The sequence below is a fragment of the Pleurodeles waltl genome, chromosome 4_2, assembly GCF_031143425.1.
Source record: "Pleurodeles waltl isolate 20211129_DDA chromosome 4_2, aPleWal1.hap1.20221129, whole genome shotgun sequence".
NCBI lineage: Eukaryota > Metazoa > Chordata > Amphibia > Caudata > Salamandridae > Pleurodeles > Pleurodeles waltl.
In genome coordinates, this window is record NC_090443.1 from 297,769,500 (window position 1) to 297,795,087 (window position 25,588).

Genomic DNA, 25,588 nt, shown 5'->3' on the forward strand with positions numbered 1-25,588 from the left:
AGTCGAGAGTGGGCAGATGCCCCGGAAATGCCAGCTGAGGGTGCAAAGGAGCTGCCACCGGATGGTAGAAGCTGTGGATTCTGCAAGAACGAAGAGGGCTAGAATCTTCCCCTTTGGAGGATGGCTGTCCCACATCGTCAAGAAGCTTGCAGAGGTGTTCCCATGCAGAAAGACCACAAACAAGCCTTGCTAGCTGCAAGGGTTGCGGTTAGGGTTTTTGGATGCTGCTGTGGCCCAGGAGGGACAAGGAGGTCGCCACTTGGATGAGGAGACAGAGGGGACGCCCAGCAAGTCAGGGAGCCCTCACAGAAGCAGGCAGCACCTGCAGAAGTACCGGAACAGGCACCTGGAAGAGGAGTGAACCGGAGCTCACCCGAAGACACAAAAGGGAGGCCCCACGATGCCGGAGGACAACTTAGGAGGTTGTGTACTGCAGGTTAGAGTGTCAGGGACCCAGGCTTGGCTGTGCACGAAGGAAATCCTGGAGGAGTGCACAGGAGCCGGAGCAGCTGCAAATCACGTGGTACCCAGCAATGCAGTCTAGCGTGGGGAGGCAAGGACTTACCTCCACCAAACTTGGACTGAAGAGACACTGGACTGTGGGAGTCACTTGGACAGAGTTGCTGAGTTCCAGGGACCATGCTTGTCATGCTGAGAGGGGACCCAGAGGACCGGTGATGCAGTCTTTTGTTGCCTGCAGTTGCAGGGGGAGTATTCCGTAGCCCCACGGGAGATTTGTTCAGAGCTCCTGGTGCAAGAAGGAGGCAGGCTACCCCCAGAGCATGCACCACCAGGAAACAGGCGAGAAAGTGGCAGGATCAGCGATACAAGGTTGCAGTAGTCGTCTTTGCTACTTTGTTGCGGTTTTGCAGGCGTCCAGAGTAGTCAGCGGTCGATCCTTTGGCAGAAGGTGAAGAGAGAAATGCAGAGGAACTCTGATGAGCACTTGCATTCGTTATCTAAAGAATTCCCCAAAGCAGAGACCCCAAATAGCCAGAAAAGAAGGTTTAGCTACCTAGGAAGGAGGATAGGCTAGTAACACAGGTAAGAGCCTATCAGAAGGAGTCTCTGACGTCACCTGCTGGCACTGGCCACTCAGAGCAGTCCAGTGTGCCAGCAGCACCTCTTTTTCCAAGATGGCAGAGGTCTGGAGCACACTGGAGGAGCTCTGGGCCCCTCCCCTGGGAGGTGCAGGTCAGGGGAGTGGTCACTCCCCTTTCCTTTGTCCAGGTTCGCGCCAGAGCAGGGCTGGGGGATCCCTGAACCGGTGTAGACTGGCTTATGCAGAGATGGGCACCATCTGTGCCCATCAAAGCATTTTCAGAGGCTGGGGGAGGCTACTCCTCCCCTGCCGTGACACCTTTTTCCAAAGGGAGAGGGTGTAACACCCTGTCTCTGAGGAAGTCCTTTGTTCTGCCTTCCTGGGCCAGGCCTGGCTGGACCCCAGGATGGCATAAACCTGTCTGAGGGGTTGGCATCAGAAGCAGCTGCAGTGAAACCCCAGGAAAGGCAGTTTGGCCGTACCCGGGTCTGTGCTAGAGACTCGGGGGATCATGGAATTGTCTCCCCAATCCCAGAATGGCATTGGGGTGACAATTCCATGATCTTAGACATGTTACATGGCCATGTTCGGAGTTACCATTGTGACGCTATACATAGGTAGTGACCTGTGCATAGTGCACGCGTGTAATGGTGTCCCCACACTCACAAAGTCCGGGGAATTTGCCCTGGACGATGTGGGGGCGCCTTGGCTAGTGCCAGGGTGCCCACACACTAAGTAACTTAGCACCCAACCTTCACCAGGGGAAGGTTAGACATATAGATGACTTCTAAGTTACTTAAGTGCAGTGGTAAATGGCTGTGAAATAACGTGGACGTTATTTCACTCAGGCTGCAGTGGCAGGCCTGTGTAAGAATTGTCAGAGCTCCCGATGGGAGGCAAAAGAAATGCTGCAGCCCATAGGGATCTCCTGGAACCCCAATACTCTGGGTACCTCAGTACCATATACTAGGGAATTATAAGGGTGTTCCAGTATGCCAATGTGAATTGGTGAAATTGGTCACTAGCCTGTTAGTGACAATTTAGAAAGCAGAGAGAGCATAACCACTGAGGTTCTGGTTAGCAGAGCCTCAGTGAGACAGTTAGTCATCACACAGGGAACACGTACAGGGCACACTTATGAGCACTGGGGCCCTGGCTGGCAGGGTCCCAGTGACACATACACTAAAACAACATATATACAGTGAAATATGGGGGTAACATGCCAGGCAAGATGGTACTTTCCTACACAACCCCCCCCAAACGAAGGACAATAAGACTAACCATGACCTGATGAGTCTTCATTGTCTAAGTGGAAATATCTGGAGAGTCCATCTGCATTGGAGTGGGTACTCCCAGGTCTATGTTCCACTGTATAGTCAATTCCCTGTAGAGATATGGACCACCTCAACAATTTAGGGTTTTCACCTTTCATTTGTTTTAGCCAAAGTAGAGATTTGTGGTCTGTCTGAACAATGAAGTGAGTGCCAAACAGGTATGGCCTCAACTTCTTCAGTGCCCAGACCACAGCAAAGGCCTCCCTCTCTATGGCAGACCAACGCTTTTCTCTAGGGGTCAACCTCCTGCTAATAAAAGCAACAGGTTGATCCTGGCCCTCAGAATTGAGTTGTGATAAGACTGCCCCTACCCCTAATTCAGATGCATCAGTTTGAACAGTGAATTTCTTGGAGTAACATGGGCTTTTTAGGACAGGTGCAGTGCACATGGCCTGTTTCAGCTCCTCAAAAGCTTTCTGACAGCTAGCTGTCCACAATACCTTTTTAGGCATTTTCTTGGAGGTGAGGTCATTAAGTGGGGCTGCGAAGGAGCCATAGTTCCTAATGAACCACCTGTAATACCCAGTGACGCCTAAGAAGGCTCTCACCTGGGTCTGAGTTGTAGGGGGAACCCAATCTATGATAGTTTGGATTTTACCCTGCAGTGGTGCACTCTGTTCTCCACCTACCAGGTGTCCCAGATAAACCACTTTCCCCTGCCCTATCTGGCACTTTGAAGCCTTGATAGTGAGGCCTGCCTTTTGCAGGGCCTCCAAAACTTTCCACAGGTGGACCAGGTGATCATCCCAGGTGGAGCTAAAGACAGCTATATCATCTAGATATGCTGCACTAAAAGCCTTGCAGGACTGTATTCACCAACCTCTGAAAAGTGGCAGGTGCATTTTTCAAACCAAAGGGCATTACTGTAAATTGGTAGTGCTCTCCAATAGTCGAAAATGCAGTTTTTGCTTTAGCATCCTCTGATAACTTGATCTGCCAATACCCTGCAGTCAAATCAAAGGTGCTTAGATACTTGGCAGATGTCAGTGTATCTATGAGCTCATCTGCCCTGGGTATAGGGTGAGCATCAGTTTTAGTTACCTGGTTGAGACCTCTGTAATCTACACAAAACCTCATCTCTCTTTTCCCATCTTTTGAGTGAGGCTTTGGTACAAGCACCACAGGAGAGGCCCATGGGCTTTCAGAATGTTCAACCACTCCCCGTTCAAGCATTTTCTGAACTTCTTGTTTTATGCAGTCCCTGACATGGTCAGACTGCCTATAGATCTTACTTTTGACAGGCATGCTGTCTCCAGTATCTATAGTGTGCTCACACCAAGAAGTGGTGCCTTGCACAGTAGAAAAGAGTTCAGAAAACTGACCCAGGAGATTTATGAAGTTGTCTTTCTGCTCAGCAGTAAGACAGTCTGCCAGAACTACACCTTCCATTAGAGCATCTTGTTCTGTGGAAGAGAAGAGATCAGGGAGAGGGTCACTCTCTTCTTCCTGTCCTTCATCTGTTGCCATGAGCAGGGTGAGATCAGCCCTGTCATAGTAGGGTTTTAGGCGATTGACATGAAGCACCCTGAGGGGACTCCTGGCAGTGCCCAAGTCAACCAAGTAGGTGACTTCTCCCTTCTTTTCAACAATGATGTGTGTCCTGGAGTGCCCTTGGGGCCACAGGCTCCAAAACCCACACCTTCTGTCCTGGTTGGTACTGAATCAGAACAGCCTTCTGGTCATGCCATTGCTTTTGGAGCTCTTGGTTGGCCTGAAGGTTTTTACTGGCCTTTTTCATGTACTCAGCCATTCTGGATCTTAGGCCGAGTACATAGTCCACTATGTCTTGCTTAGGAGCTTTTAAAGGTTGTTCCCAACCCTCCTTTACAAGTGTTAGAGGACCTCTTACAGGGTGTCCAAATAGGAGTTCAAATGGGCTGAATCCCACTCCCTTCTGGGGTACCTCCCTGTAAGCAAAAAGGAGGCAAGGTAACAGGACATCCCATCTCCTCCTGAGTTTTTCAGAGAGTCCCATTATCATTCCTTTGAGAGTTTTATTAAACCTCTCTACCAGTCCATTTGTTTGTGGATGATAAGGTGTGGTGAATTTGTATGTTACACCACATTCCTTCCACATGGCCTTTAAGTATGCAGACATAAAGTTGCTACCCCTGTCTGATACCACCTCTTTTGGGAAACCCACCCTGGAAAAGATTCCCAGGAGGGCTTTTGCCACTGCAGGAGCTGTAGTGGTCCTTAGAGGAATTGCTTCAGGGTATCTTGTGGCATGGTCCACTACCACCAAGATAAACCTATTGCCTGAAGCAGTAGGAGGGTCAAGGGGGCCAACTATGTCAACCCCTACCCTTTCAAAGGGAACCCCAAACACAGGCAGTTGAATAAGGGGAGCCTTTGTGGTGCCACCAGTCTTGCCACTGGCTTGGCAGGTCACACAGGACTTACAAAAGTCTTTTGTGTCCTCTGACATCCTAGGCCAGTGAAACAGGGGGACAAGCCTTTCCCATGTTTTAATCTGACCCAAATGTCCAGCCAAGGGAATGTCGTGTGCCAGAGTTAGGAGGAACTCTCTGTATTGCAGGGGAATGACCCTTCTCCTGGCTGCTCCAGGTTTTGGGTCCCTTGCCTCTGTATACAAGAGGTTGTCCTCCCAGTAAACTCTATGTGAGTCACTGACATCCCCATTTTGCTGTTTGACAGCTTGCTGTCTTAGACCCTCTAGTGTGGGACAGGTCTGCTGTGCCACACTCAGCTCCTCCCTGGCAGGCCCCCCTCCACCCAAAAGCTCAGCAGTGTCTGCTGCCAGCTCCTCTGGTGAAGGTTCTGCACATGGGGGAAATTCTTCTTCCTCAGAAGTTGAATCATCTGTAGAGGGAGGGATAGTGGGTAGGGATTTACCCTTACTAACCCTAGCTTTAGGGAGCACTTGGTCCATTGTTCCAGGATCCAAGTCACCCTGTCCTTTTTGCTTTTTGGCCTGAGCCCTTGTCAAAGCAAACATATGCCCAGGAATGCCCAGCATTGCTGCATGAGCCTCCAACTCCACTTCTGCCCAAGCTGATGTCTCTAAATCATTCCCTAGTAGACAGTTTACAGGTAAATCTGAGGCAACCACAACTTTCTTTGGACCAGTAACCCCCCCCAGTTGAGATTCACAACAGCCATGGGGTGGCTAAGAGTGTTGTTATGAGCGTCTGTTACTTGGTATTGGTGACCAAGTAGGTGTTGTTCAGGGTGTACCAGTTTCTCTATTACCATGGTAACACTGGCACCTCTGTCCCTGTAGGCCTGAACCTCAACACCATTGATTAGGGGAAGTTGCTTGTACTTATCCATATTAAGGGGACAAGCAACTAAGGTGGCCAAATCAATGGCACCTTCAGAGACTAGCACAGCCTCTGTGGTCTCCCTAACAAGACCAACCCCAGCTAAATTACCAAAAGTGAGCCCAGCTACTCCCTTGGATTGGCTATTAGTAGGTTTGCACCCACCACCACTGCTATTACTAGGGGCACTAGTGGTTGCAGTAGGAGTTGTGGTAGTGGGAGGCTTGGTGCTTTTCTTTGGACAACTGGCATCAGTTGTCCAATGGCCTTTTACTTTACATAAATAGCACCATGGTTTCTTTACTTGATTAGAAGAGGATTTGGACCCACCACCCCCACCAGAGTGTTTTTGTGGGCCTGATGAAGACTAATTTTTAGATTTGTCCCCACCCTTGTCTGTAGACTTACCATCCTTCTTCTTGCCATCCTTGTCACCCCCTGTATGAACTTTTCTGTTCACTCTTGTTCTGACCCATTTGTCTGCCTTCTTTCCCAATTCTTGGGGAGAGGTCAGATCTGAGTCCACTAGATATTGGTGTAACAAATCAGACACACAGCTATTCAGAATATGCTCTCTCAGGATCAGATTATACAGGCTTTCATAGTCAGAAACTTTACTGCCATGTAACCACCCCTCCAAGGCCTTCACTGAATAGTCAACAACGTCTACCCAGTCTTGTGAGGACTCTTTTCTGGTTTCTCTGAACTTAATCCTGTATTGTTCAGTGGTTAAGCCAAATCCATCCAAGAGTGCATTCTTAAAAACTGTAAAATTATTGGCATCACTTTCCTTCACAGTAAGGAGCCTATCCCTACCCTTTCCACTGAAAGATAGCCATAGGATAGCAGCCCACTGCCTTTGAAGGAACCCCTGTACAATACAGGCCCTCTCAAGTGCAGCAAACCACTTGTTAATGTCATCCCCCTCCTTGTAAGGAGGAACTATCTTATGCAGATTCCTAGAATCATGCTCTTTCACAGGATTACTATCAGGAATACTGCTGCTGCCACCATGGGGTCCAAACCCCAACCTCTGTCTTTCTCTTTCTAAGTATAGAGATTCCCTGTCTAGAGCCAGCTGTTGCTGTTTAAGCTTCAGCCTGGACTCTTCCACTCTCAATCTATTGATCTCCCTTTCTAACATTCTGTCATCAGGGTGGGTGGGTTGGGAATGCTTTGACACAGAAGAATGATGTGAATGAACAGAGGGGGGCCTGTCCCTAACAGTTGGCACTCTAGCAACCTGGCCTGCAGGAATAAAATCATCCCTACTGTGATGTGAGTTTACATTACTACCAGCTATGCTAGGTGGTCTGCTAAGGGGCAGGTTAGGAAGGTCACCCTCTAACACTCTTACTGTGGGCTCCCCTGAGTCAGAGTGTGAGCAATCTCCTAACTTCTCAATTGAAGTGCCAGCTAAGGCCTTATCATTTTCAATAAGCATGTTAGACAATAATTCTCTAGAGGGGTTCTTTCCCACCCCTAAACCTCTATCAATGCAGAGACTCCTCAAACCCTTCCAGTTAAGGTGGTCATAAGTTGAGCTGACCAGATTAAGGGAAGTTCCTACATCAGAAATGATAGAAGAAGGTTTAGGGACAGATAAAAGAAAGAAAACGTTTCAGGACTTTTTAAGGAAACAGAAAAAAACTTTTTCAACTTTTTGAAACTTTTTGAAAGTTTAGGAGTACTTTTCAGCACTTAGCAGACAGTGTAAGAGAAGAAAAGCAAAACTTTTTGGTTAGGTGTACATACACTGAACTTGTTTTGTATATTATTCTCTTATGAAAAGTACAATATGACAAAGTGGTAAGTAGTTACAAGTACTTATCCCACCACTGCACAACCAATGTAGGAGGCAGGCCTGGATTGTAGTGGGTACCAAGGGGTACTTACACTCTGTACCAGGTCCAGTTATCCCTTATTAGTGTAGAAGAGGTGTTTCTAGCTGCTTAGGCTGATAGAAGGTAGCTATAGCAGAGCAGCTTAGGCTGAACTAGGAGACATGCAAAGCTCCTACTATACCACTGGTGTCACATGCACAATATCATAAGAAAACACAATACACAGATATACTAAAAATAAAGGTACTTTATTTTTATGACAATATGCCAAAAGTATCTCAGTGAGTACCCTTAGTATGAGGATGCCAAATATACACAAGATATATGTACACAATACCAAAAATATGCAGTAATAGCAAAAGGAAGTAATGCAAGCAATGTAAAGTTACAGTAGATTGCAATAGGAGCACATAGGTATAGGGGCAACACAAACCATATACTCCAAAAGTGGAATGCGAACCACGAATGGACCCCAAACCTATGTGAGCTTGTAGAGGGTCGCTGGGGCTGTAAGAAAACAGTGAGGGTTAGAAAAATAGCCCACCCCAAGACCCTGAAAAGTAGGTGTAAACTGCACCTATATTACCCAGAGAGCACAGAAGTCGTGATAGGGGAATTCTGCAAGGAAGACCAACACCAGCAGAGCAACCAAAGTGGATTTCCGGATGAGAGTACTTGTGGAACAAGGGAACCAAGTCCAAGAATCGCGACAAAGTCGAGAGTGGGCAGATGCCCCGGAAATGCCAGCTGAGGGTGCAAAGGAGCTGCCCCCGGATGGTAGAAGCTGTGGATTCTGCAAGAACGAAGAGGGCTAGAAACTTCCCCTTTGGAGGATGGATGTCCCACGTTGTGAAAAAGCTTGCAGAGGTGTTCCCACACAGAAAGACCGCAAACAAGCCTTTCTAGCTGCAAGGGTCGCGGTTAGGGTTTTTGGATCCTGATGTGGCCCAGGAGGGACCAGGAGGCCGCCACTTGGATGAGGAGACAGAGGGGGGGCACAGCAAGTCAGGGAGCCCTCACAGAAGCAGGCAGCTTCTGCAGAAGTACCGGAACAGGCACTTGGAAGAGGAGTGAACCAGAGCTCACCCGAAGACACAAAAGGGAGTCCCACGACGCCGGAGGACAACTCAGGAGGTTGTGTACTGCAGGTTAGAGTGTCGGGGTCCCAGGCTTGGCTGTGCACGAAGGAAATCCTGGTGAAGTGCACAGGAGCCGGAGCAGCTGCAAATCACGTGGTACCCAGCAATGCAGTCTAGCGTGGGGAGGCAAGGTCTTACCTCCACCAAACTTGGACTGAAGAGTCACTGGACTGTGGTAGTCACTTGGACAGAGTTGCTGAGTTCCAGGGACCACGCTCGTCGTGCTAAGAGGGGACCCAGAGGACCGGTGATGCAGTCTTTTGTTGCCTGCGGTCACAGGGGGAGGATTCAGTCGTCCCACGGGAGATTTCTTCAGAGCTCCTGGTGCAAGAAGGAGGCAGGCTACCCCCAGAGCATGCACCACCAGGAAACAGGCGAGAAAGCGGCAGGATCAGCGATACAAGGTTGCAGTAGTCGTCTTTGCTACTTTGTTGCGGTTTTACAGGCGTCCTGAGCAGTCAGCGGTCGATCCTTTGGCAGAAGGTGAAGAGAGAGATGCAGAGGAACGCTGATGAGCACTTGCATTCGTTATCTAAAGAATTCCCCAAAGCAGAGACCCTAAATAGCTAGAAAAGGAGGTTTGGCTACCTAGGAAGGAGGATAGGCTAGTAACACAGGTAAGAGCCTATCAGAAGGAGTCTCTGACGTCACCTGCTGGCACTGGCCACTCAGAGCAGTCCAGTGTGCCAGCAGCACCTCTGTTTCCAAAATGGCAGAAGTCTGGAGCACACTGGAGGAGCTCTGGGCACCTCCCCTGGGAGGTGCAGGTCAGGGGAGTGGTCACTCCCCTTTCCTTTGTCCAGTTTCACGCCAGAGCAGGGCTGGGGGATCCCTGAACTGGTGTAGACTGGATTATGCAGAGATGGGCACCATCTGTGCCCATCAAAGCATTTCCAGAGGCTGGGGGAGGCTACTCCTCCCCAGCCCTGACACCTTTTTCCAAAGGGAGAGGGTGTAACACCCTCTCTCTGAGGAAGTCCTTTGTTCTGCCTTCCTGGGCCAGGCCTGGCTGGACCCCAGGAGGGCAGAAACCTGTTTGAGGGGTTGGCAGCAGCAGCAGCGGGAGTGAAACCCCGGGAAAGGCAGTTTGGCAGTACCCGGGTCTGTGCTAGAGACTCGGGGGATCATGGAATTGTCTCCCCAATGCCAGAATGGCGACAATTCCATGATCTTATACATGTTACATGGCCATGTTCGGAGTTACCATTGTGACGCTATACATAGGTAGTGACCTATGTATAGTGCACGCGTGTAATGGTGTCCCCGCACTCACAAAGTCCGGGGAATTTGCTTTGAACGATGTGGGGGCGCCTTGGCTAGTGCCAGGGTGCCCACACACTTAGTAACTTAGCACCCAACCTTCACCAGGTGAAGGTTAGACATATAGGTGACTTCTAACTTACTTAAGTGCAGTGGTAAATGGCTGTGAAATAACGTGAACGTTATTTCACTCAGGCTGCAGTGGCAGGCCTGTGTAAGAATTGTCAGAGCTCCCTATGGGTGGCAAAAGAAATGCTGCAGCCCTTAGGGATCTCCTGGAACCCCAATACCCTGGGTACCTCAGTACCATATACTAGGGAATTATAAGGGTGTTCCAGTATGCCAATGTGAATTGGTGAAATTGGTCACTAGCCTGTTAGTGACAATTTAGAAAGCAGAGAGAGCATAACCACTGAGGTTCTGGTCAGCAGAGCCTCAGTGAGACAGTTAGTCATCACACAGGGAACACATACAGGGCACACATATGAGCACTGGGGCCCTGGCTGGCAGGGTCCCAGTGACACATACACTAAAACAACATATGGACAGTGAAATATGGGGGTAACATGCCAGGCAAGAAGGTACTTTCCTACACAGAGGCAGAAAGAGAAAATAAGAAAAGGGAAAACCACACGATCACTTACCGAGACTATTCTTCTTCTTTTGCATATGCTTCCCGGGAGACCTACGAAGAGGACAGAGAGAAGAGGAAGAGACCATTAAACCCTGCCGGGAGGAGAAACTCGGAGAACAGAAACATAACACAAGAGCCATTCATCACCATAAACAGTTATATCCAATCAATAAATACCACTTATCTATATACCAGACGAGTCCTGTGTGATTGCTAACGCCAATCCTGCAACAGCTTTGTTATTTCACTTAAATATACAGAAAGTGATGGATGGAGTGCTTGAATTAATCTCAACCACTGGTAATTACTTGTGGCCACATCCCAGGCCATTGTTATTTTGTACACCCTGCTACCTCAGTTTCGACCCAGCCATATGCAAATCAGTCTTGATCCTGCTCCAGTGGAAACAGACCAGCCATAACTGCTATGCTAGGTCCTCCATGAACTGGAAAACAAGCAACCTAGGACTGGTTTTACCCTTGCTAAGCTTCATTAGCGAGGTATAGCTTGGTTCCATTAACACATCATGCACTGGATCCACCTCTGGGCATTCCTGTCCCAGTTAGGGTGACACACTAAAGTATACAAAAAGTGACAGAAAAAATACTTGTATAAATTTCAGCCACTGGTAATTACTCAGAGCCGCATCCCAGCGTATTGTTATTTTGCACGCCTGAGTTATGAAGTACAGGCATACTACCAAATTAGAAAAACACTTCCTTTCCTTTCCCGTCTCTTTCATACAGATATTCTTTAACATATACATTATTTATCTTCTTCATCCAAGACTGCAATTTTGGTGGTTCAGATGATTTATTACTGACTGTGCCACTATCATTGCAATAAGCCTCCAATCACCAGCCAAACATGGACAAGTTTCCAAATATTTGGAGCAACCAAGAAAAATAGAGTTTAGATCTGGAGCATATTCGACCCCAAGCAAAACCCACATGCACCTCAGAACCCACCCTCCTAAAATATTCTTAACTTGCTGCATCCCTAAATCATATGACTCCAGCTAGCAGGCTCCATACATCTTGGACATTGGTTGGAAATGTTTGAGTTTCATGTATGCAGTATTCAAAAAGTATAATACACCTCCCACTGGGCATATAGTTGCATTCTTCGAAAACTCTCAGAACCGAAATGGGAAGTTTCCAACCACTCCTGTCAAGTTAAATTTACCTTCATTTCTTCATTTGCTTTGACTGGCTCAAAGCTGATCCTTAAAGTTACTCTTTTCAGACTGTAATCAGCCTATGTCCAACTTTCCCTAGACTGTACTTCTCCCATCTAGTCACTTCTTTTTCCAGTGCATCAGGTCATGAACGTTTGAGAGGGGTTTCTGCGTGAATACTAGAAATCTTAATCCATTGAAATAATTGTTCCTGCTTAAATATCTTCAGAGTGAAATATCTCACAAATTTTAATTTCTTAACTTTGGGAAGGGTAGGATTTAGACAAGGGAAACCTCCTCTGCCCATAGCAGCTACAAAGAAATTATCGAATGTCTTACATTTAAAAGATGTGTAATACCTATCGTGGGTGATTAAATAGGCCGCTAAGTACTAAAACTCTCCAGTTCGAGAGAGACAATTGTCCTTCCTAACCTGGAAATTCAGTTTTTGAAAACTAAGGTCCTCATTATGAGTTTGGCAGTCCTAAAAGTGGACCGCCGAAGCCATATGGAGGACACCACCGTTATACCAGTGGCATCCCCCCGAGCATATTACAAATTGTAATACGAGCTTCTGGTGGGCTGACCAGTGGGAACAGCACTAGTATACTGGCCCCGGCTTCTTTAAAGGAGCCAAGGCCAATATCCTAGCACTCCAGCACCCTTGAAATGTGAACTGTCTGCATTGCAGACAGTGTGCATTCTGATGGTGCTGGGCAAGGGGGGCCCTGCGCTGCCCATGCCATGGGTACGGGCAATTCAGGGGTCCCCCTGTGGCGCCAACCACAGGCTTTCCTGCCAGAAAGTGGGGTTGTAATCAGCCAGGCAACACAGAGTTCAGTGCCGCCCTGGCTGATTACAAGTCCAACAGTCGTCCTGCCTCAGGAACAATGTTCCTAGCAAGAAGAGTGGTCTCCTAGCAGGTCCTTATGCCAAGGTTGTAATATGGCGATCGGACCACTACAGTTGTGGCGGTCTGACCGCCAATGCGAGGCTGGCAGTCCTAGGCCAGTCAGCCTCATAATGAAGCCCTAATTCTGAGATTGCAGTTCTTCTAACTGAAAGTGCCAGTGAGTTAATTTTTTTTAAGAATGCATTGTGTAATATGCATTGGATCAATGAACAAATGTAAAAAAGGCAAGATGTGCTTTTTTGCCATCACTACTCTCCCAATAATAGAGATTGGCATCTTGCTCCACCTGTCCATCACACTTATAATCTTGATGGTTAAGGGGAGATCATTTCATTCATATTCGCCCTCATATTTCTCAGATGCCCTGATTCCCAAATATCTGACTAGCTTCTGATGGAATACATTCTGCAAATATTGAGGCGATGAATTAACACCAGTGTTTCAAAAGAAGTATCTCGGTCTTAGAGACATTCACTCTATACCCAGCTAATGTTAATAACTCTATGAGTATTTAAAGCAAATTATCAAAACTGATCCTTTCTGGTGGCACAAATAGCACCAAATCATCCGGGTAGAGTTTAAGTTTTGGTGCCCTCAGAATCACTACCTTCACACTTCCATTTTCCCTCAGAACACAAACCAGTGGTTCTGTGAACAAAGCGAAGAGAGATGGTGAGAGGGGACATCCCTGCCTAGTGCCTCCGGTGATCCTAATAGTGTCCAGAACCCTACCTTTAAAAGTTATGCAGCTGTTGGCCCCTCATAAATTGAAGCCATTGACTCAGTGAGTTGGTGTTGAAATCCCATCACTTCCATTACTCTAAATAGATAATTCCAACTCACAAGGTCAAAGGCATCAATAAACAGAATTGCTGCTGGCGCGTTGCTTTGAGTAAAGTAATTTATGGCTTCCACTAGGTGAAACTTGTATAATACAGTTGGCCCCGGGAATAAATCTGTTCTGATGACTCCCAGTCAAGGATGGGGTAACCTCTGCCACTCTTCATGCTAAAAGTTTCATGGAAATCTTGTAGTCTGCATTCAGCAACACAAAAGGACAGATTGAATTTATATCTATTCTTCAGTCTGACAACTAATTACTCAAAATACTTTGAACTTTGACTGATCTCCAAATATTATCTAGCAGAAGGTAACATTTTGGCTGTTAGTTACTGGCAGAGGACATCATTTCAGAAAAACAAGTAAAGAAAAATGTATTTTTAGTATTTTTAGGCCTTGCAAGTACTGTGGAAAGACTGTTCTTCGAGGACCCATGCAAGGAATGCCTCCCTAGGACAGGGAGGCCAGACTTCTTTTGTAGCTGCAAAAGAAGAAAACAATGGAAACTCCAATTTCTGAAGATAAGGGGGAGGGAATGCCATTTCCTCTCAGGAAAGCCCACAAAAGAGAAGGTGAAGAACCAAATGACTCCTCAGTAGAATTTTCTAAAAAGGTCTACAAGAGTAAGAGTCTTTCTTTATTGGCTACAAAGTCTAGTAAAAATATTCATCATCTGTTTTTTTAATCATATTTATTGAGATTTTGTGCAGCATGGTACAATGGGTATACCCATCAGACAGATGTGTCAGTAGTAATATTCAGGTATTTTGTAGCGTGACTCAGTACAGACAAACATTCATGCATAATGTCATGGCAGTACAGATCTAAGTAACACAATAACCAAACCAAACTGCGAGTCCTGAAAGAAGTGTAAATGTTATGTGGTGCACAGTGGTGATGTATAGTCTGCATGCCATCCATCAGTGGCAAAGGGTGAGTTCAACATTGCAATTTCAACATTGTGGTGGAGCCTGTTGTGCTTAGGGGATTAGTAGGGTGGGTGGGCTGGTTGGGAGGGGAAGTAAAGCCTCTGTTGGCAAGGGTCTTCATGATGGCCAATTGTGCATTGTGCCTTATTGGTCTGGAGCAGTGTCGCAATCCGGCATTGTGAGAAGCTGGCCTTGTTTCTAATGGGTACCAGAGATACTTGCACTTTATACCAGGTCCAGTGATCCACCTTAGTGAAATGTAGGCAGTGTCTAGCAGCTTAGGCTGTCTGGAGGTAGCTGTAGCAGAGCAGCCAAGGCTGAACTAGGAGACATGCAAAGCTCTTGCAATACCACTGTAGTCACACAGTACTTACACACAAGAAAGACAATACAGTGTTACCAAAAATAAAGGTTCTTTATTTAAGTGACACAAGGCCAAAAATATCTTAGAGGCTATACTTCCTTTGGAGGTTTGTATTAAACATAATATATACACCAGTAACCAAAATCAGGTAAGGAAACAGTCATAGAATAGTGCAAACAGTGAAAAACACAATAGGTTGCAATGGGCCTAGGGGCAACACAAACCAAATACTAAAATAGTGGAATGCAAATTTTGGTTCCTGCCTAAGCAAGGGTAGTGTGTAGAGGGGTGCTATGAGTGTAAGAAAACACCAAAGTTAAGTAACATACCCCACCCCAGAACCTAGAAAAATTGGAGTAAAGTACAGCAAGTTTCCTCAGAACACACTAGGATTCGTGGTAAAGGATTATGCAAAAACCAAGCAAGACGGCAAGACCCCAATGATGGATTCTTGGACCTGAAGACCTGTGGAGATAGGAGACCAAGTCCAGAAGTCGATGAAGAGTCCAGGAAGAACAGGAGCCCCTGCTAACCCAGATGAAGGTGCAAAAGTGGATTCTCCGGTTGGAAGAAGAAGTCAGAAATGCACCAAAGAAGACAGCTGCGGGTTTCTGCTTGGTGCACAAGATGTTCCACGTCGAGTTGTTGGATACAGGCTGGTTTTAGTCGGTGGATTCCGCCAACAAGCCTTGGCTCACGCAGGAGGGTCCCGGTTGTCTCAACTCAGACTGAGGAGACAGAGGGGGCTTCTTGGATACTTTGTTGCAGTTACAGCATTCCTGGAGCAGTCTGCGGATGATCCGACGGTCAGAAGCTGAAGCAGGGGATGCAGAGGAGTCCTGGTGGAGTCTTGCAAACTGAATCTGAGGAAACACCCAGAAGAGAGACCCTAAATAGCCCTGAGGCGGGGAATGGCCACCTAACCAGGTAAGCACCTATCAGGAGGGGTCTCTGACGTCACCTGTTGGCACTGGCCACTCAGATGCTCCTAGACTTCCCTGACCATCCTGAAAACAAGTTGGCAGAGCCCAGGGACACTCTGGAGGAGCTCTGGGCACCAACCCTGGGGTGGTGATGGACAGGGGAGTGGTCACTCCCCTTTCCTTTGTCCAATTTCGTGCCGCCAGAGCAGGGACTGGGGGTCCCTGAACCGGTGTAGACTGGATTATGCAAGGAGGGCACCGTTTGTGCTCTTCAAAGCATTTTCAGATGCTCTGGGAGGAAACCCCTCCCATGCCTGTAACACCTATTTCCATAGAGAGAGGGTGTAACACCCCTCTCCTAAAGGAAATGCATTGTTCTCTCTTCCTGGGATTGAGCTGCTCAAGTCCCAGGATGGCAGAAGCTGTCTGTGAGGTGGCATCAGCTGGGTCTGCAGTGAAAACCTCAGAAGGCTGGGATGGCAGTACTGGGGACCCAGGGTGCATGGAATTGGCCCCCCAATACCAGAATCAGATTGGGGGTACAATTTCTCAATCCTAAACAACTCACATGGCCATATTCAGAGTTACCATTGTGAAGCTTTATATATGTATTGACCTATATGTAGTGCACACTTAAAATGGCGTCCCCCCACTCACTGAGTCAGGGAAATTGGTCCTGGACAAATTGGGGGCACCTCTGCTAGTGCAGGGGTGCCCTCACACACAGTAACTTTGCACCTAGTCTTCAGGAACTGAAGGTTAGGCATATAGGTGACTTATAAGTTACATGTTGCAGTGCTACATTTTTTTTTTAATTTATTTGAGTTCATTCGGTCTAGAGATCTAGGCCATTTTGAGTAACAAAAATAACAATCATACATGATAAAATAGTATTTGTTAAAAAAAACAAGATAACAATAAAAAAAACCAGTAATAATCAGGACAGTATAACAATAAGATCAACAAGACTAAGTATTTGATTATAGATAAAAAGTACAATAAATAAGACCTGGCTAAAATATTAAGGATAAAAGGAGATAAAAACTAGAATATAAAATTCTGTCTAACATACCAATGTGTGCAATTGCTTCCCCGTGAGACCTGGCCCTCGTCAATCCTCATATAGAGGCAAAAAAAAATAACAGTTGAGACTCCTTCTGACGACTAATGTCAGGATGGCTCACATGCCCTTTGAAACAATAAGCCTACGCCGGATGTACCAGGCCTCCGCTAAAAATTTGGTAACTGTAATAGCTACCACGGAGGATGAGTCGTATGTACAGATTCTGGTGGCGTTTGCTCTATCATGTAATGACATATTTTTGCAGAGGGGAATGATCCACCTCTCTCTGGGACTTTTATACAGAGGGCAGAAAAATAGTATATGCTCTATTGTTTCTTTACAATTATGGCAAGAGAAACATCTATCATTTGGAGCGATGTTAGATGACCAGTGAGCCGTAAAACCATTAATAGGCAGTGTACCATATCTTAGTTGGAGATATAAAGCACGGGCGTACGGAGGCATGGGAAGGTTCAAGAAGTTCTCAGGCCAGGGCTCGTGCTTGAATTGGAGAAATTCCATTGTTAGCCTGCCGGCCCCTTTTTGGTGCAAGGAGTCTTCGTTAACTTTCTCCCAATATCTTTTTGTGACAAGTTTCTTTGCATTGTCGGCGATTTGATCCGGATAGTTCCAGTAGGAAGGAAAACCTATTTTGACCCAGGCAGATTTCATTTCCTTCAGCCATAGGATTTTCTCCAGGGCCTGGGGGGTGGCTATGAGCTCTCTTATAGCCAGCCTATACTGTATGGTTCGAGTTCAACAGATTTCCATAAGCGAATCCAATAGGAGAGAGGCCTTAGGGCTGCTGTGGTTTTGATACTGTTTAGACCTAGGTCTAGCCTTAGAGGGGTCATTGGTGAGCCCATACCTAGCCGGGCAATCTGTCTAAGGAAATGGATTTCCTTGGTTTGCAGAGTATCAAGGTTTTTGTGGGACCCCCAAAGTTCCGCTCCATAGAGGGCCGCTGCTCTAATTTGGACATTGTAAATCTCTGCAAGTATGTTCAAGGGGGGACTCGGAGCCTTTCTCGATCTACGGACAAGGGCTCCACCTCTCTGGCTTATAATGAGAGCCCCTTTGTCAATGGCTGCTATCCATTTGCCTGTGGTCGATAGTCTGAAACCCAAGTAGTCAAACTCTTCTACTTTCTCCAATGGAATCGAGTTCATTTCTATGCTAACGCGCGAGCGTTTCTTGGAAGTACTATATATCATGAGTTTTGTTTTCTTAATGTTTACGTCCAGACCATAGTCACTACAGAAAACACAAAATTGGTTGATCAGGTTTTGGATTCCCATTGGTGATTTAGATATCAAAATTGTGTCATCTGCATATAGCAGACCCGGGATTTTTTTCCCAACCAATTTAGGTGAGTCATTTATACAGTTCTCTAAGTAGTGGATGCAATTATTGATATATAGCAAAAAAAGAGTGGGTGCCAGAACACATCCCTGTCTAACTCCTTTTTTAATAGCTACGGGGTCAGTCAACTCACCCCCCTGACCACATCTAATTTGAGCGAAAGTATTTTCATGCAGTTGAGCAATGAGTTTCAGGAGACCAGATGGCACTCCCATGTTTGATAATGTTGACCACAGCAGGTTCCTGGGGATCAAATCAAATGCGGCTCTGAGGTCTATGAAGACCACATAGAGATTACCCCTCCCCAGGTCAACATTCTTCCATTTTATTGACATGAATCTTAGGGCTTGGTCAACTGTACTCACTGCAGGTCTAAATCCTGCTTGTAGGTCAGAAAGAGCTTCGGACTCCATAATCCATTCCTCAAGATGGAGCAAAAGATGCTTAGCATAGATTTTTTGGGAGTTATCAAGGAGACTAATCGGACGATAATTGGCAGGGATGTTCGGATTTCCTTTTTTAAAAATGGGTACTATTTCGGCCCCTTTCCAAGTGGGAGGAGCGGGGGCCCCTGCTGCAATAGCATTGCAGATAAGGTTGAGATATGGTGCCCATATATCTGGTCTTGATTTGTATAGATCGCCTGGGATCTTGTCTGGGCCAGGGGCCTTTCCCCATTTCAATGAGTCTATTGCTGCTCTTGTTTCGGTTAGAGAGAATGTGATCGGGATAGTCTCATGGATTATTGGGGCATCAGGGGCCCACAAAGATGCTTCAGAAGGCCCTTCATATAGTTGCCCAAAGTGCTCTACCCATGATGCTGAGAGAATTGAGGAGCCAGGTGCGGCAGGGGAGATGCTACAGTCATCAGTTATTAGTTTCCAGAACCTAGATGTGTCATTGGATTTAGCAGTCTCCAAAATAATAACCCATCTGGCCTCTTCCCAACTTCTGCGTGCCTTAGAACATTCCTTCTTATAAACTTTTCTGGCTGTTCTTAACAGCCCAACATGGCCATCTTTTATTGCTTCCAGGAGAGACTGTTGTGCTTCTCTGCAACAGTTGTCAAACCAAGGAGCGCAGTGCTTTTTGTTAGGATTAATGAGAAACTTTTTTGTGAAAAGATGCTTTAAAGATTGGAACAAGTCAGTGTGGGCTGCTAAGACTCTGTCACCCTCCCCGTTCTCGTTTAGGCGGATCATACACTCCATCTGGTTGGCAAGCAGGTTGTAAATAGATGCCAGGTCTTTAGGGGAAGAATTAACAGATTCCCATTTTAGGTTGCGTCTGTTATTAGTTAGAGCCAGCTGGGAGGCATGGCTCTTGGAGTAGAGCACAGTAAACGAAGGAAAAAGTCCTCTGGTCGATAAAATCAACGGGTCATGATCACTCTCAATTTGCTTTTGGACCCTCATATCAAACATGTGGCTCCACAGTCGGATGTCAAGAAGTATATAATCGATACGACTGCTGAGCCCTCCGCGCCTAAAGGTAGCTTGTAAATTTACATCCGAGCGTGAGCGACCGTTGCAGGCTCGGAGGCCATGGGCTAGTGTGATGTCGGCCAGTAAGCGCGCACATTTATTCAGCCTTGGTCTTTTGTTGGAGACTAGCTGAGGGATGCCCCAATGGGCATCCTCTTCTTTACATATTCCTTGGACTAGAGGATTAGGTTCAAAAGTGACATTAAAATCCCCCCCAATCAAAACAAAGAAGGAAGGATTGTTTTTAAGAAAACTGTCCAAAATGGACAGGACATCAGAATCGGTGTGGGAGCTCACATTCCTGTTATAGATATTAATTAAAAGTAACGGTCTCTCTTCAGAAATCATTATTAATAGGACTTGCAAGTCAGGGCAACCCGTGTCTATTTCTTCTATCTTGCACCTAAGAGAAGTGTTGATCCCCACAACCAGCCCTCCCGATGGTCTCCCAGAAGAGGACTTGCGTGCTGGAACCCAATAGCTTTTAAAGCCTAGTCTATATTTGGGTTCTAATGCCCACGTTTCTTGGAAGAGGCAGATCAGGTGATCATCAATAAGACTGCCCCATCCTGGACTTTGTAATTTGCTTTCCAACCCTGCTATGTTCCAGCTGAGTACCTTATCGAGATCCTCTGTTTTTATGGACCCTGCTTTATTCTGAGGATATTTCCTACAGGGGGAGGAACTGCTAGGAACCATACTAGTTCCCTCAGGTATATTAGGACCAGTGGCTTTCTCGCCATGTGCCATGTGAACCTCGCTGGATGTGGCCCCAGCTATATATGAATTAGGTAGGTTGGACATGCGGGTGGACACCAGAATGTATGGAACAATTGACAGGGACGGAATACATTCCTCGCTGACTTGGCTCGTGGTGCTTATGGGTGATCCCTGGTTAACAGGATCTGCCAAGGTCGAAGGGGCAACAGAGTTAGAGATGCTGAGGGCAGTAGGGTGAATGTCCTCAGCCTCACCATTGCTCGGAGCCACTTCCGAAAGGTCGTCTCCTAGTCAGTCTGTTTCAGAAAGAGATGACGAAGGGCATCTGGGGCCAAATAGAGGGATAGACTGTGTGTGGATAGCCGGGGAAGCCCCGTATAACGTTGGCAGTTGTCTACTCCAAACTGGCGTGGGAGGTGGATAAAACACTTGTAACCTGCAAAGGGAGGCTTTTCCAGTTGTAGGATAAGGTCTGTTAGCGTTTATAAAGAGGCGTTGGACAAGGTCTGGAGAATTGAAGTTGATAACTATGCAGTCCCCTGAACCTATCTTTGCTAGGGAACCCACCCACCCTACCCTTCTCACCATCAGTATTGAGGGTGTCATGGAAAAAGCAAACCCTGCATTCACGTGCAACCAATGAATAACCTTGTTTTTAAGTTCGGTAAAAGATTCAGTGGAATGAGGTTTGAGTTCAGGAACATTCGATATAATGAGTACATAATGACATGATTCTGGTGGCAAATGGAGCACTTTTGGATCTGACAGACCCCTGAACTTGTCGCTCTTCTGGTGTTCTGTATGCAGGTGATCCCAAGTGGGGTTGCCATCTCCCGGATTAGTTACAGGGTTATTCCATGTGGCGGTTCCTTTTAAAAGGGGAACTGGAACCATATGGGGCTTATTCATTAAAATACTAGCTGTTTTGACGGAGCTGGACCAATCTTGGTTTAAAGAGGAAAAAGGGATTTTTGCTATTTGGCCAGTGGGTCTGTTGGCAGTGATGGGGTCATGGTTGGCAAGGGGATGGGATTGAATTTCTACGGATGGAGCAATTTTTGGTGGCTGGCTATTGATAAGGCTTTCCAATTTGTCCTCAATCGATTGGAGGCGGGTTAAAATTGGAAGAAATAGTTTGGAAAGCTCATCTCTTATGAAATCCCTGGTGTACTCATTTGTATGACACTCATTTGTGTTGTGTAAGGGGATTGATACCGTATCCTTATTAGAAGGTTGGGCCGTGTTAGAGGGGCTCAAAGTCCTAGATCGTTTGTTTTTAAAAGCGGGTTCCCTTCGTTTCCTTTTTCCTTTAGTATTGGAATCTGCTAAGGTGAGGGGGCCTTCGTTTGGGGGACTCTGGGCCAGCGGAATAGGTGCAGCACGGGTGGTAATTACAATTGGGGTTTCGTCCTGATTCTCCTGGGAATTTTTAGAGGGGGAAGGGAAAGGGGTAGTCATTGCAGACTGTAATTCTGGACGCGGGGATGGCTGTGGGGCTGAGCTATCATGAACTAGGCTGTTGGTTGAAGAAGGGGGGGCAGCTAAGCGTCGCTGCACTAACTCTATTTCTTTTTCAAGTTCCCCAACAGCCTTTTGCAGAAAACCATCTAAGGTTCTGTTAGAGTGCTGCTTACATTCCAACCCACCCCCACGTCAACGGCCCATTATTCTTTAAAACAGGGGCCTTTAGTGGGCCCCCGGCTTATAGGGGGGTGTAGGCCTTTGGGACCCAGCCACTGACACTATAGTGTGATTAATAAGCTTCTCAGACCCTACTGTTAACAAATCCCAAAGACAAGACCACAGTAAGACGCCCAAACGTATATATATAAAGCCTGGCCCAACCACTTATCGGGCACAGACAGGCGTAGAGCGGGTAATGAATTATGGGCTTCTGCCCTTGGGGGAAGAAGAATGGTGCCGCCTCCTTCCACCCTCCAAGAAACGGAATTCAATAAGCAGTTATATGATGAACTGAGATAAATTCAGCTGAGTACACGGATACACCTGCAAGTATCCGGTTTGGGTTAATAGTTTTCCACGTGCTTGATGGGGCCTGGGGCTGTATGGGAGAACTACCCACGCGCCGAGCAGGGGAACTTGAGATCTCCTTCAGGCAGCCATAGACAAGTTTGCTGTGCGGACCACGTCTTTAGCTAGATGTCAGGGGGGTGGCCCTGCCCTGCCTCTTCCTGGCAATGACGGGCAAGGACGGGCCCGCCCTTGGCCCGGGCGCCGCCCGCGCGCGTCCCGCGACGGCGGGAGCGCGATTCAGTTTTTAAAGGGCTCCTGCCTCTTGACCTCCTCCCGGCACAAAACAGCGCTTCCCGCGACGGCGGGAGCGCGATTCAGTTTTTAAAGGGCTCCTGCCCCTTGACCTCCTTCCCGGCAACAACAGCGCTTCCCGCGACGGCGGGAGCGCGATTCAGTTTTTAAAGGGCTCCTGCCCCTTGACCTCCTCCCGGCACAAAACAGCGCTTCCCGCGAAGGCGGGAGCGCGATTCAGTTTTTAAAGGGCTCCTGCCCCTTGACCTCCTCCCGGCACAAAACAGCGCTTCCCGCGACGGCGGGAGCGCGATTCAGTTTTTAAAGGGCTCCTGCCCCTTGACCTCCTCCCGGCACAAAACAGCGCTTCCCGCGACGGCGGGAGCGCGATTCAGTTTTTAAAGGGCTCCTGCCCCTTGACCTCCTTCCCGGCAACAACAGCGCTTCCCGCGACGGCGGGAGCGCGATTCAGTTTTTAAAGGGCTCCTGCCCCTTGACCTCCTCCCGGCACAAAACAGCACATGTTGCAGTGATAATGGGTGTGAAATAGTGCTAGCACTTTTTCACTCAGGGTGCAATGGCAGTCCTGAAGAAGTGTTTGTATGAGCTCCTTATGGGTGTCAAAAGAAATGCTGCAGTCCATAAGGATCTCCTGGAACCCCAATGCCCTGGGTACCTAGGTACCATATACTAGGGAATTATAAGAGGGGTCCAGTATGCCAATTTGGAGTGGAATACTGGGTTACCAGTATGCAAGTACAAATTTTGAATCAGAGAGAGCATAAGCACTGGAGTTCTGGTTAGCAGGACTCCAGTGACACAGTCAAGCATACTGATAAAACGGTAAAACATACTGACATGTAGGCCACAAACAATGAGCACTGGGGTCCTGACTAGCAGGATCCCAGTGAGACAGTAAATCAGACTGACAAACACTGACAAACAGGCGACAAATGGGGGTAACCATGCTAGAAAGAGGCTACTTTCTCACAGGCATGTGCTGGAAGACGGACAGTATGTTGTTCCATTGTGCCGCAATGGGGTACTTCAGGCTGGAACACAGTGGCTTCAGCCCTGCACCTCTTAATGGTCGCTACTTGCCAGCTTATCATGTTTGGGAGTGTGTTTGCCTTCCAGTGCATTGCAGTCATACGTGGTGCCACGAGCAATGCTAGAACAATGAAGTAGGTGGGGGCATCACCAGATTTCTGATGCTTACGCAGGCCTAGAAGGCTGCTGGCCATATCTTTCAGGTTCGTACCACTGTAACTCTGGCAAGGGTGTCACTGACCTCCATCCAGAGGACGCAGGTGACATTGGCAAACCCAAAACATGTGTAACATGTCTGCTTCAGGAGTGCAGCAGTATGGACTGTCAGATGAAATCGCAGGGTAGATTTTGTGTAGTTTGGCTGGTGAAAGGTATGCCCTGTGTAGAATGTTATGTTGTATATATTGAAAGCGGGCATTGCGGGAAACCTTACTTATGGAGACACCCTTAATGATCAATCTTAAAATGAGCATATGATGCAAGTTCCAATGCTCCTTGTGACGGCCCTTCATCAGATGTTCAACAACTACTATCAAAGATTTCTAGAGTTATACAATCTGCCTGTACAATAGCAGCAATCACTGGTCCTTCTGTATACTTCTTCCCCAGGCTCCTTGATTGTGGGTTCAGGAGAAAGATTTAGTTCTGCAGCAGAAAACTGCAAAACCTAGAATGTTGGTAGAATCATTGATGACTATGTAAACAATGATAATGATGAGCTAGAACAGGGTTTCAAGTTTCAAGTTTCATAATATTTCAGGTTACTTAAAACCATTGCCAAGTTAAAACAATAAAACCAATTTGTGACAAATCCTCGATCAATAAAAACATTGCATCATATTACAATTTAATCTGTAGCAAGATTAAGTAAAATATATTAAGGACATCAATCAAATACATGAGTGCATGTGAGTCATCATAGTACATGCTTGTCAGACCCACAATGCTTGATGGTCTTCTACAGCAGTAAATATATTAAAATGTTTGACAATCCCCTGGAATAGTTTCAGGACTAGCAAACAAACCAAGTAAAGTGCAAATAAGTCCTTTGAGTGCATACTGAGCAGATCTGTGAAGCTTGGCCAACCTCAACAGGAATAAGTGCACTAAGATATGTAGCCATTCTCTTCAGTGGCCAAAGTGGCTTCTGTTACACGGACAAATGCAAATGAATCATTAAAGTGCATACCATGCAAGTCTACCCTGGGTAGCCGGCCACTATGACAGTAAATGCTGTGTAATATATAGTGACCCTCATATAGCAATTTGAAATGGAGTATGATGCTTAAATCAAGCAGGTAGGTACAAAGTGAAAATGAATCATTAACGAGCATACCATACAAGTCTACCGTGCGCAAACGCCCACTATAACAGTAAATGCTTTGTAATATGCATGACCCCCTGTAGCGAGTTGAGATGGAGTATGATGCATAAGTCTAACAGATGAGTACATATATATGCCCTTAAAATGCACACTGATCGGATCAGCAGTGCTTGACCGCCCTCTATGGCAATTGCAGTATTTGACAGACCTGTAGAGTAAGCGCAGGGACAACAGTGCATGTTGAACAGATCTGTAACACCTGACTTTCCTCTGCGGTAGTGATAGATTACACAAAATCACACATTATTAAATATCTGTGTGACCTATAAGATGTACTCATTAAAACTATAACATGTGCAAGGGCTAGTCTGCCCTCTTGTACAGTACGTTTTTCACTGAAGGCGCAAAAGCCACAGGGAGGTTTGAGGGAAGGAGTGTGGAGAGGCTTAGTAGAACACAGCGTCCCGGGCAGACAAACATGGTGGGAAGGGGGATCTATTTCATAATGTCTTCCGATATGGGAGTGAGTTTGCAGGAGGTCAAGGGGGATTAACAGAGACCCCGACCGTGCAACCTGTGCTGCCATTTTCCCATCCACCTTTTTAAGGAACTTCACTAAACGGCAGTTCAGCTTTGG